Source organism: Protopterus annectens, chromosome 14.part0, assembly GCF_019279795.1.
Source record: "Protopterus annectens isolate FY-2018-M chromosome 14.part0, PAN1.0, whole genome shotgun sequence".
NCBI classification, from domain to species: Eukaryota; Metazoa; Chordata; order Ceratodontiformes; family Protopteridae; genus Protopterus; species Protopterus annectens.
Window position 1 is genome coordinate 728,001,354 of NC_056748.1, and position 13,040 is coordinate 728,014,393.

The following is a 13,040-nucleotide window of genomic DNA, read 5'->3' on the forward strand; positions in this document are numbered from 1 at the left end:
GAGTTTTTATATTTTAATAGGGGGGTGTGGGTGGTTTGGGGGCGAAGCCCCCGACATTATGTAATGTTTTATATTTCTTTTTTTGTTTCGTAACAGTGATTTTTTTTTCCCCAGGGAATAAAATTGCTGTTCTGAGGTTATGATGTAAGCTTTCACTTACATGGGGTCAATTATGTGTCATTCGCTCTTTTGAGTGTGAGCTATCATAATATCGACCTGATATATATATATATATATATATATATATATATATATAAATTGTGTGTGTGTGTGTGTGTGTATATATATATATATATATATATATATATAAAATGTATATATATATATAATATATATATATATATATATATATATATATATATATATATATAAAATGTGTGTGTATATATATATATATATATATATATATATATGTGTGTGTGTGTATAGAGATATAGATATATATATATATATATATATATATATATATATATATATATATATATATATGTGTGTGTATATAAAAGAGCTTCTGCTTCAACTCAAAGCCAAAACCTTAGCTTGTTTTTTCAGCCTCTCATCAGAATATCTAAAATAGCTGCTGATGCCATTGCTTTTTCCATCTCTGTGGTAGTTAATAGATTTATATCTTAACAGTATGTTCTTGACATCTTGAAACATCCCTGCATTATTCCATTAGACAATGGGCGTACATTAACTGACTAACAATTGCAGATCCATAGCTATCCTCTAAACAGTGACAAAAATCCTTGAAAATAACACTAAAATATAGTTACTCATGGTTGTTGTTGTCTTTTGTCTTTTCCCGGTTAGGGGTCTCCACAGCGGAACTCTGGTCTGCTAATGATTTGCTGTAGATTTTCACGAACGCCTCTGTGCCAGCTTGACGTTCAACCTTCAGCGAAGGCACGCCCATTTACACATGTCTTTCGAGCGCCCACCAAACCACGGGAGGACGTGCAGACTCCACTTAGAAGGCACTCTCCGCACCCCAGCTGAGAATTGAATGGGAGAACCTCTTGCTGTGAGGTAACAACGCTACCGCTGCACCACCGCGGAACTCCTAAATTATGTGATTGATTAAAATCTCAAATTTGACCGTCTTACTAACCGTAAAAAATACCAATCAGAAACTGGGCTCTCTCCATAGAGCAAAATAGTACTTTACAGACACAACACAGCAAACAACTTCAGTCTACTTACTCACTGCCCTCCTTTGTGCATCACCTATCCTAACTAGCCTAAATATCACTCTTGAAATCAAACTCGCCTCTTACTGTAATAAAATTGCCACTAATTCAGCACATAGAACCTACCACTACCAAGTCTTGAGACAGCTTAACTGGCTCAAACTAAGCAACTTATTTAAATATTCACAATTACAAAATACATTTAAAGTTATTTACTACCCAGATAAATGCACATTAAAATATTTTAATGCCTTACTTCCCTTCAAGTGACCTTCGCTGTGTTGACAAGATCTTATTAAAAATAACTTGGTCTAATACATCAGCTGGTGACTGACTTTACTTATGCTATGTCTCAAAATGAAGGACACCCTCCAAAAGCAAATCAAACTCACTGACAAACTACCACACTTTAACACTTGATCAGACTGCATCTGAATCAATCTTGGTCATGTAAAGCTTGCTCAAAGTACATCTGAATAAATCTTGGTCATGTAAATCTTGCTCAAACTACATCTGAATTCATCTTGGTCATGTAAAGCTTGCTCAAACTTCATCTGAATGAATTCTGGTCATGTAAAGCTTGCTCATACTACAGCTGAATTAATCCTGGTCATGTAAAGCTTGCTCAAACTACAGCTGAATTAATCCTGGTCATGTAAATCTTGCTCAAACTACATCTGAATTCATCCTGGTCATGTAAAGCTTGCACAAACTACAGCTGAATTAATCCCGGTCATGTAAAGGTTGCTCAAACTACATCTGAATTCATCTTGGTCATGTAAAGCTTGATAAAACTACATCTGAATTAATCCTGGTCATGTAAATCTTGCTCAAACTGCATCTGAATTCATCCTGGTCATGTAAAGCTTGCTCAAACTACAGCTGAATTAATCCTGTTCATGTAAAGCTTGCTCAAACTACAATTTAATAAATCCCGGTCATGTAAAGCTTGCTCATACTACAGCTGAATTAATCCTGGTCATATTCATGCTTATCTCCAGGCTGACTCTCCAGTATCCCAGCATTTCCTCCATCTTTTTTTCCCATCATAACCTATTCTCTCTCTAATCATGCAGACTTCTTTCTCTCTCTCTCCCCCTCCCTTTTCTCAGTTTATCTACATATTTTCTAACTTATGTATTTCTTCTGCTAGACTCTAAACTCTAGTTTGCACTCAAAATATATGTACCTTCTTGCACTGCTTACTATGCTGCAACTTTTTCTGTTCTAAGATATACATCCATTTACTTCCTAGAAGAATTTAGAGCTATCAGAACTGTTTACACTTAGATATTGGTGTAAATAGTTTACTGTATGTACTATATACCTGTCTTGTAACTGTTTTATTCTGAGAAATGTTAACTGTTGTTTTTCTGAGAACTGTCTAAATTCACTTATTAATATAAATGTATTTTGATGGAGCTTTTCTCACTCGGTCTCTAGTAAAAAGGGCTTTGTCCAATTGGACTTGCCCAGTCAACAAAGATAAAGAATACTGGATCCCCAGATACAGTTTTGGGTTTACATCAACAGGACTAAAGAGATTTTAAAACTAACATCAGGTTAGTACTGCTTGTATTTATGTAACATTTCCTTCTAGTGGCCATTGGTGTAGTTCCAGGCAGCTAAAAAATTACTGCCCATACAGATGCCAGTCGTACCTTGGCAGCCTTCCTCCACTACCATTTTCTGAGTTTGCATTATATCCATGCTTTATGTTCATAAATTTTGTCCGTATCTACATTTATATTGCTAAGATCTGACAGCAAATCTGATTTACAAAAGTGCCTAAGATTTTACTGCATTCCTTGTAAACTCATTAAGGCTGTTGTACACTATGTTGTAAATGAATTAGAAAATTCTAAAACTGAAAACCAGCAAGTGTGACCAGCAGTCTTGTTTACTAAAGATATGTGAGGGGGGATAGTCCTCTCTCTCCCCTCAGTGCTTGGACCATGTAATCATCATTCAAGTGTTACTGTGTTAGCATTGTATTTTTTCATTTACAGATTTTCAGTGAGACTATATGATACCATAAGTAACAACTCTTCAGTTGGGAACTTTTTATCATATGGTTTGTAGTACTCTTTAGATAACACAACAGCCATGCTAATTACACAGGCTCTTCTAAAGGGGAAGACTCAGCTTTGGAAGTTGAGCTTTGAGCTGTCTGAATGATGTAGGGGGAGGACAAGTAAGCAAAAAAAAAAAGGTCTTTTGGCTGCGTGGTAAACTAGCATTTTTATATGGCACTGATGGCATGATACAGAACTAATATATGCTAGGAGCAGTTACTCAGGATTTCTGATCTCTGTGCAGATGCTCTAGATGAACTGTAACAAAGTACACAATTTGTTTTCTTAATTATAATTCAAAGGAGCTATAAGCAGCATAGATAAACTGTTCAGCATGACTGCTGAAAAATGTATGAAGTTTAAATACTGTTGGAGTAAATTAAGATTTTGTTTGATGCATGTGAAGCTTATTGAATTACCAGGTTCCAGTGTCACTAAAGCTATACTTATTTGCTAATTTCAGATTTTCTTTGAGAAACTTGTAACACCCAGTAAACTAAGAAAAACACATTTAATGTCAGTAACATGCAGGTACCAGGAAAGAAGTAATAGTATTTCTAGGCATTTGTGGTGGTCTGATAACCTCCACCAGACTCTTGCTAGTTGTTCTTTATTTGGAAGCAGAATATTACGTGATATTTTGTAGACAGTCCCTTACTGCCTTGCTACACCCAATCCCTCAACAACTAGAAACATTTCTTTTAAGAAGGTTCTCTTGTAGCAGGCTGCTGATTTGCATAGGTGTAGTCAGAAATATGAATAAAATTTCGGCCAAGAACATCAGAACTCTGTTTAATAAAACAATAATAACACAAATAACAGCAAGTAAAGCTTTTGGGCCTTTCTCAGTGTAGTCAGAAATATCCCACTCACTTGCCAAGCTTTTATGTGCTGTTTTCTCCTCCCAAAACACCTACCATTTCTTCTGGGGCATATATCCCGAGTATGTAATTAAAGATAATCCCTCATTTACTGACATTAGGACACTTTGGACAGTTAGTTATCATAGCTGTTAATTTCTTACTTCAGGAGTCTGAGTCAAAGCCAAAAAGTAATGGAGGACAAAAACCCAGAAATAAGGACAGATTAAGTACTGCTCGTATATACTTAGAAAGTTGCTAAAATAGTGTTTTGTATTGGCTTTCATTTTCTGAAAGATAAAAAGTCTGAAACTCGGTCTGTCATTATGTATTGACTGCAGTTCTCAATGATTTGCCAGAAATCCACAAATTTTAGCTGGAAGAGACCAAAATATCAGATAAAATCATGGACATTCTTTGAAACCAGAGACAGTTGAGAGGCTTAAGGGTCATCTAAAAGTCTTGCATAACTGTACCTTTCTGCTACATCAGTTATATTCATTTTGTTTCTTTTATTCATTAGAATACTAATAGCTTGGTGTGTTTGAGCTAATCAAATGATGCCCTCTCAGTAATTCATTTGCTCATCGTAGCTTACAATGTGCATGTCTGGCAACACTCCTGACCATCTGTTCTTTTTCTTCCTCTTTTTTCTTTTCTTTTTTAACCATCTGTTCTAACACTTAAACTTTCCTGCTACTGATTGTAATTTTTTGGTGGATTTAGAAACACTGCCATTCAAGTATATTATTCCTAATTGTCCTGCAGCACACTAATATCTGTATTCAAAGTTTTCTCTTTGCTCTCTCATCTGTAACCTCCTTCTCTTATAACCATCCAAACTTTTTTTGCCTTCTCCATTTCCTGCCTCCAAAACTTATCCTGCTTCATCTGTGAAGAAGTCTTTACCCATTCTTTTTCTCATCATCTGTGTCCCATATGCATCCCCTTTCTCTAATTCCTTACACACACACACACACACACACAGTCATTCAAACTCCCACAGTCCATTCTTTCCTAAGATATACCTGCTTGTCATCTTAATTTCATTGACAGTGATAGCATCACTCTGCTTCTACCAAACTTCTGCTCCATCCAACAGCTTTTCCAAACTTTACATCAAATTTTCACCAGTTCTTTACGTGTTAGTACAGTCTGTTTTTTTTTTTTTTTTTTGTTCTTGGTTAGTTTTCTTTTTAACATTGTACAGATGTTAGTCTCATTGTCATGGTGATACCATTAAAATTTCCATATTAACTTACTGATCCCTTGTTAACCCGTTTCCTTACACAAGCCTTTTTTTGTATTTGCTTGTGTTGATCACACCATTGTACAATTCCACTCCCCACACACTAGCTGATCCAGTTATTTTCTCTCTTCACAGTAGTCAGTTGCCATGTCATTTTCTTTTTATTGTTGAATTGTGTAAAGTTAGAGCTTTTAGACTGCTTTTCTGATGCATTGTTTTCTCATTGTATATCAGTTTTGCAATTGATGTTTAACCCTCCCATCTTGCCATTTAATTACCTCGAAGCCTTCCAATATCCTTCTACCACACCCCCATTATATATGTTAGTTTCCCTAATTTTCTAAGCAGTCTCTCCTTCTGCCTATACCTTATCGTACACCATACTGCTACTTCTCTTCATCACTGCTCTGTTTCTTCTCTTTATTTCTACATCTTTCCATTGCACCCATACAGACATGTACCCAGCACCTCCACTTACCTACCTTCAAACTTATCTCACAGCCACTTGCACATTCCCAATTGGCCCTTCACTATTCAGTCACTGTGACACTACCCTACACAAAAGATATTTCAGCTACCCTCACTCTCTTCCAAGATAAAGCCAAAATATCACTTTCTTAACCAGAACTCTACTCTACTTAAACTACTTATGCTAAACTTACTACTCTCAGAGGATATACATCCCAACCCAGAACCAGTCCCCAGCTCCTGTCTCTCTACCCCCCCCCCCCGTACCCTTGCACAGGCTTACTGCTCCACATCTACCAGAAAACTATCTATACTATCCCTGAACATTTAAAGTATCCGGAGTAAAGTCACTTAATTTTATTCCAGGATCTGTCTCCACACCCAAAATCCTCACCTTCTCTGAAACCTAGCTAAAACCCGTCATATCTGACACTGAAATCCCCCCCAGCTACAATATTATCTGCCTGGATAGACTTAAGAAAAAAGGAGGAGGTGTAGCTATTCTGTACTCAGAGTAAGTCTCCCTGTACCCTCTATCAATCTCTCTTCCTAACTTCCACCCATCTGAAGTCCTCATTGTAAATTGAACAATCACAAAAAGTTAGCCATTGCTATCAGCGACATTCCTCTAGGAAACAACATCCCTGTTCTTGAACTCTTTCTCTCTTGGGTCTCACAAGCTATCTCCTATGAAACTATTATCTTGGCGACATTAGCATGCGCTGGAGTACATTAACCAGTGACTCTCCAAGCACCAGCATTATCCTCTGTGGGTTTTGTCAGCTAATCACTCTTTCCATGCATCTGAATAAACACACGTATACTGGCGCTACACTTGACTGGATCCTCACCTCCAGTCCCAACCTATACCACAACCCCACCACACTGCCTGATACCCTAAGTGACTACCTTCTCGGATATCTTCAACCATTTGCTGTATTCAATAAACTGGTTGTTCCTCCATGACCTCTCCCTTGAAGAAGCTGTCCTAAAATTTAACAGCATCTTCCTAAACACACTAAACTCCCTGGCTCCTGTCAGGAAAATAAGAATAAAATCCAGTTTCGCTCCATGGGTAACACAATCCACTCACACACTTGTGTACAAGAGAGATTGTGCCTGGAAAAACTGGGAAAAAAATCCCCTTCTCATCTTCAAAGTTATAGGGAACTTCATAATCTAACCAACAACAGGTCAACCTCCATAAAAAAATTCTATCAAAAGCCACTAAATAACCCCTTCTCCAACCCCAAAACATTCTGGCATACAGTCAACAAGCTACTACATCCAGGCAGTCCTTTTACACCAAGCCCTTGCCCCAACAGCTCTGCCATTGATACTGCCACCTTTCTTAACATCTTCATAGACTCAATCCACAATTTAACTAAAAAAGGTAATAGTACCCACCCCACTGTCACCCTCTCCATTTAGCCACACAACCTCTTTCTCTCTTAAACCTGTACTTACAGCTTATATTAGATCACTTCTCAGCAAACTTAAAACATGCTCACCATCTGCTGATAACTTACCTCCACAATTCTTTAAACTTACTGCAAATTCTATTGCATATCCCATCTCCATATTAATAGATCAAGCCGGGAAAACACACAGTCCCAGAAATCTGGAAGAAATTCTATGCCATGCCCTTACACAAAGGTGGAAGTTCTACTGACCACTCTAATTTCAAGCCTACAGACATTCTGTCTCCCCTATCAAAAATACTTGAAAAGTGCATTCATAAGCAGCTCCTTGATCATCATTTACAAGAAAATCTCCTAACACCTACCCAACATGGCGTTCTCCCCAACCACAACACATGTACTGCACTAATGTATTTCACACAGTCTATTACAAAATCTTGTGACAACAATAAGTTAGTCTGTTTTTTCCTTGACCTCTCTAAGGCCTTTGACACTGTTTCCTATAAGTTGCTTCTGTCTAAACTAACTAGCCTTAAATTGTCCAACTGTGTACTTTGCTGGTTCTCTAGCTGCAGGTCAAACAGACTTCAGTCCGTTAAATGGCTCTCTGCCTCTTTTTCCTTCCTCCCAGTCCAAACAGGGGTTCCTCAAGGCTCCATTCTTGGACCCCTGTTATTTAACATTTTTGGTAACAACCTTTACACATCCTGTCCTCACTGTTCTTTAATACAATATGCTGATGACTCTGCCATTATCTCCTGCTCTGACAATCACTCCCACCTTTTCATCCTTACCCAAGAATTTTGCCACTCATTTGAGAAATGGCCAACAATTAACCAACTTATACTCAACCCTAAGAAAACCAAATTTGTCCTGTTCATCCCAAAAATCTCTCAAACAGCACAAAACTACCTTCAGTGTCACTTCCTTGAATAACATAACTATCTTGGTAGAACCTCATACAAAACTTCAAGGAGTCACAATTGATAAGCAATTAACATTTGATCTCCACATTCAACAGTGCCTCGAAAAGACTCCTCAAAAACTGGGCCTGCTCTACAGGCACAAAAAAATCCTCACAAATAAATCTAAACTCTCTCTTGCACAAGCTTTCCCAATTCCCACCCTATTTTATGCAGCCCCAATCCTCACTAACCTACAATCCAATCTCATGTCTAAGCTGGAGCTCACATGTAATAAAATTGCTAGATTTACTGAAAGTCAACCCTATCGCTCACACCACTGCCTATCTTTGAAAAGCCTACAGTGGCTAGAATTCTGCCAACAACTCCTGCTACCTCAGCTGCACCGGACTCGCTCCATCCTAAACAAATGCTCCTCCTTTCTCAACCATCCTCTGTCTCTACGCTCCCAGTCCTACACTCTGAAGCTCTGACCAGCATCTCCTGGAAATTTATAAGCTCAATAAAAACATAGGCAAACTCCTCTACAGTCACTCTGTTGCAAATGCATGGAATAAACTGCCTCTATGTTTAAGAACTCTATCTAACACTAACTGCTTCAAAAAATCTCTAAAAGACAGCCTGCTAAACTTATGGTCATGCTTATGCCCCAAACCAACTTTAACTACCCTCCCCTCCATTATACCTAACCTCTCCTTACCATTAATGATGTACAACATTTCTTCCTGCTTCTACCTCCAAACACATCCTCTCTGTTACCTTCCTCTATATAAATCCTGCTTTAACTCCAAACAATAGGCTGTACTTCAAACATTTTGCCTTGTATAAATGTTACAGTATACCCCGAGCTTATTTCTTGTTAAATTATTGTATGTAATTATGTTTATTCTCTATTTCATTATGTCATAGTATTTCATGTATGCACCTTTTTTACTTGTATAACTGGAGCTTTCCTCCTCGGGCCTCCACTGAAAAAGGGCTCTTGCCCAGTCAAACTAACCCGATCAACAAATGTCAAAATAAATAATGTTTATACCATCCAACCCACAACAAACCAACAGCTGTTTTCTGAATATTTCCTAGTGATGTTAGCTTTTCTCATGTTGACATACTTGTCTTGTTTTGCCATGATGATCTTGTAGCTGGCTTTAATTCACAAGGAGAGCAGTCCAGTTTCTTCACATGGATGTATTGTAGACATTCTTGTCTTTTACAGCAGTTGAATTTTTATTTGCCATTTTGCTTCAGTTTGTTGTGAGACTATACTGGGTGTCTCCCCCCATTATTCCACAGGTAACTTTGTTCAGTGACTTCTTCATCCATTTCAGATTTCCAGCCATCCGGATATTTGTTCTTAGCTAGTGCATGTACTTCTAATATCCATTTTCATCTAGTATGCTCAGATGTTTGTACATTTTAAATGCACAGTAATCCTCATTTATTTTTTATGCACGATTCCCCTGATGTTCTTGTCTATACTTACTTTCTGTACATTTTCATTTCGTTCTAGGTATTACTAAATCAATCTGCTGCATTTCTACTTTTGTAAACTTCAGTGTTCATCATATTGATCACTGCTGCCGTTAGGCTGTATGAGTTATATCCTGCCAAGGATATAACAGACGGCCAGCTTCCAAAGCTTCAGGGCACCTTGCATGTGCCCAAGTTTGAGTTTGGGCATGATGCCCTCAGAGTTTTCTACCACCGAAGAGTATGCTCCTCTGAGGCTTTTGAGGATCTGCGGGTGGTATGTGCATTCCTTTGCTGTCCAGATAACTTCCCTTTGTGGGGAAAAAAATCCATTTTCTTCAATTTTTGGTGTTTTATTGCTTTCCTCTTCTGGAAAGTTATTTTAAAACTAGAAGTGCTGTTTTTTAACAGACTGCCTTGAGACTGTAACATTCTTTTAAATGGAGTTGTCATTTTTTATGTCATTTTAGAAGTGGTGTAAAGTAACTGAAGACATTTTTTTCCATGGAGAAATTGTATTTATTTTACTTTTGTGATGCTGGCATAGTGTTTTAAAGTGCTTTTTACTGTGTTTTTCTGTCAAAAAAAGTAGCATTTGTGGACTGTTAGCATTTACCAGCAGTTGCTGTTTGTCTTTGTTGGGGTAAAAGGCACTGTTGTCCTTCAAGAATGCAACTGCAGTCATAACATGTGGGTTGTACTGCCTCAGGCAGCCCTCGGTCGGCCGGATTCCAAAGTCTGGGTCCGACGTCGGCTGATGTCACATTTCTCTCCGACGTCAGAGCGGCTGGAGTACATAAGCATCAGCCGATGCCATCTTCTTCAGTCTTTCTTGCCGCGCGGTGCCCGAAGCAGAAGCAGTTCGCAAGTGCCGGTTGGTCAGCTCCTGTATTCTTCGATTCCGAAGTCATCAAAAAAGCTAAGTACCCCGTTGGGGACCTTTTCTTGCCTCAGCCGATGTCAGAAATTACTGAAAAAGTTAACAATTGTCTTTCTTGTGGTAAACAAATACCTCATAAGGATTTCCACTCTTACTGTCTTGCTTGCCTTGGCCCAGACCACGACGTCTCGGCCTGTGTAGCCTGTGCTCGCTTCAACAAGCGCACTCTCAGGCGCCAGGCGGAGTTCGCTGAAGATTTTTTTGGCGAAAAATTCGCTTACACAATGCCTGACATCCTCGGCCCGCGTCTACCACCGACTCCACGCCAAAACCTATCGCGGGTGCTCTGGTTCCCTCTGAGACGGTCTCTCCACCGCTCCGAACCGAAGACACCGCATTACCGACGACTCCTATTCCGGTTATCACTCCGACGCCAGTTATTGATTTTCCTCCGGATACCGAAACCGAGGAAATGCCCGAGACCATTGCTGTAGACAAGGTCACTCCTGCATGTGGAGCTGCCAGGCCTCCTATGGCCATGTCTATTAAGGCCTACACCAGGGCTAAGGCAGCCAGCAAAACAAAGCATCTTACTACTAAAACCTTTCCTCAGCCTACTCCAGAGACACAAATTATGTCTATGGCTGCTGATTTAATTTCTATGATTAGAGGTTCACAGGCCCATCCTGAGAGAGGATCCCAGCCTCCTTCTGATAAAAGACCCCGGATTGAACCCTCTGACCCTATTCCGTCAGATGAAGACTCTGAGGGCTCTGTCCACTCTGATAGCCAGGAAGAGCTCTTCCAGACGTATGAGGACTTGGATGCAGAGGATTCCATCCCCTCGGCCTCCCCGCCTGAGGATATTTCTTTTGGGGAAGTTCTGCATACCATGAGGGAACATTTCAAGTGGCAAGGCCAGGAATATTCTGATTCCAGAAAACGCTTTCGGACTTTCCTTAAGAAGCCCCAGCACAGGCCCTTAGCCATTCCTCCTGTACTTGATGTTTTGGATGATTTATATTCTGACTCTAGTGTTACCCCTGACTCTCTTCCTCCTGCTCCAGCCAAGCCAGACAGGTTTTACAGGGTCCCAGAAACTCATTCCCATTTATTCAGGGGCCCATACTGCTGATTTGGAAACTATTTCTCAGGGGCCTAAAGGAGTTTCAGCTTCCACCTCTAAAAATCCATTGCCCTCCAACAGGGAAGCTAGGTCATTAGAGAGATGGGGCAAAAAGGTTTACACATCCACTACCTTATCTATGAGAGCTTTGAATTGCCTTTTTCATATGTTACAATATCAGGATTTCCTTTTAGAAGATTTACATAAAACATTGGCCATTCCTGATCCTTTAGACAGGAAGGCTTTGCAGGAAGCAGTACATAACACTCAGCAAGTAAGCAATCACTTCCTGCAGTGTGGATATGATGCACTGGAAGCTTCATGTAGGGCAGCTATGACAGGGGCAGTCATTCGTAGACATGCATGGTTAAAAGATCAACCTCTACCAGATCATGTAAAGGCAAAACTTCTGGATGCACCTTTGGAAAAGAACAAGCTTTTTGGTGGTAATGCTAAGGATGTGTTAAAGACCATCGAGGAAAAAGCAAAATCAGTTCAGACGGTGAAAGATTTCCTCCAGGTTCAACCCCCCAGATTCAGTAGGAATTGGCCTTCAAAAAACTGGTCCTTTCATAATCCAGAAAAGTTTCAAAGGGGTAAAAACAGACGTGGCCGAGGAAGAGGCCAATACAGAGGTCCTTACAGGGGACGACAATGGCAGCCAAGAAACCAAAGAAGTGACGCAGGGGTTTCACCTGCCCCACAGCCACAATCTCAATGACTTTCCTCTACTTCTGCCTACCAGGGAACAAATAGAAGCTCCCTTGGGCGAGAAATTATCTCTGTTTGCAGAAAATTGGCACAGACTGACAAAGGACAAATGAATTTTGGACATTATAGACCGAGGCTACAGGTTCCATTTTCATACCTTGCCAAGAAAACAAGGCATGCCAAACCTACCACAAAACCAGAGGGCAGAGGCTATCAAGCAAATCTCTCTGCTGACTCGGATGAAAGCAATAGAAAGAGTTCCACAACAAGAACAAGGCCAGGGGTTTTACTCAAGACTGTTCCTTGTTCCAAGAAAAGAATCTCAGTGGAGACCAATACTGGATTTGTCCGCATTAAACACCTTTCTCATAGTACCAAAGTTCAAAATGCTGACTCTACAGCAACTCCTTCCCATGCTGGGCAAGGGGTCTTGGCTGATTACTCTGGACCTCAAGGAGGCATACCTGCATGTCCCTATCAGACACAGCTGCAGAAGATACCTCAGATTTCTTGCAGGGCCAGAGCATTATCAATTCTCAGCATTGCCATTTGGCTTATCTACTGCGCCCAGAGTATTCACAAAACGCCTGGCTTCAGTAATTGCTCATTGCAGGCTCCAAGGGATACAAATTTACCCATACCTGGACGACTGCCTCATACAAGCGGA

At 39.8% G+C, this 13,040-nt stretch overlaps 1 protein-coding gene across 3 annotated transcripts in view; it reads left to right on the forward strand.

The window, feature by feature from the left end:
- The window catches only part of LOC122789199 (solute carrier family 22 member 15-like), a 1,485,835-nt gene that overhangs the window by 1,174,927 nt on the left and 297,868 nt on the right, over nucleotides 1–13,040 (forward strand). The window lies entirely within an intron of this gene.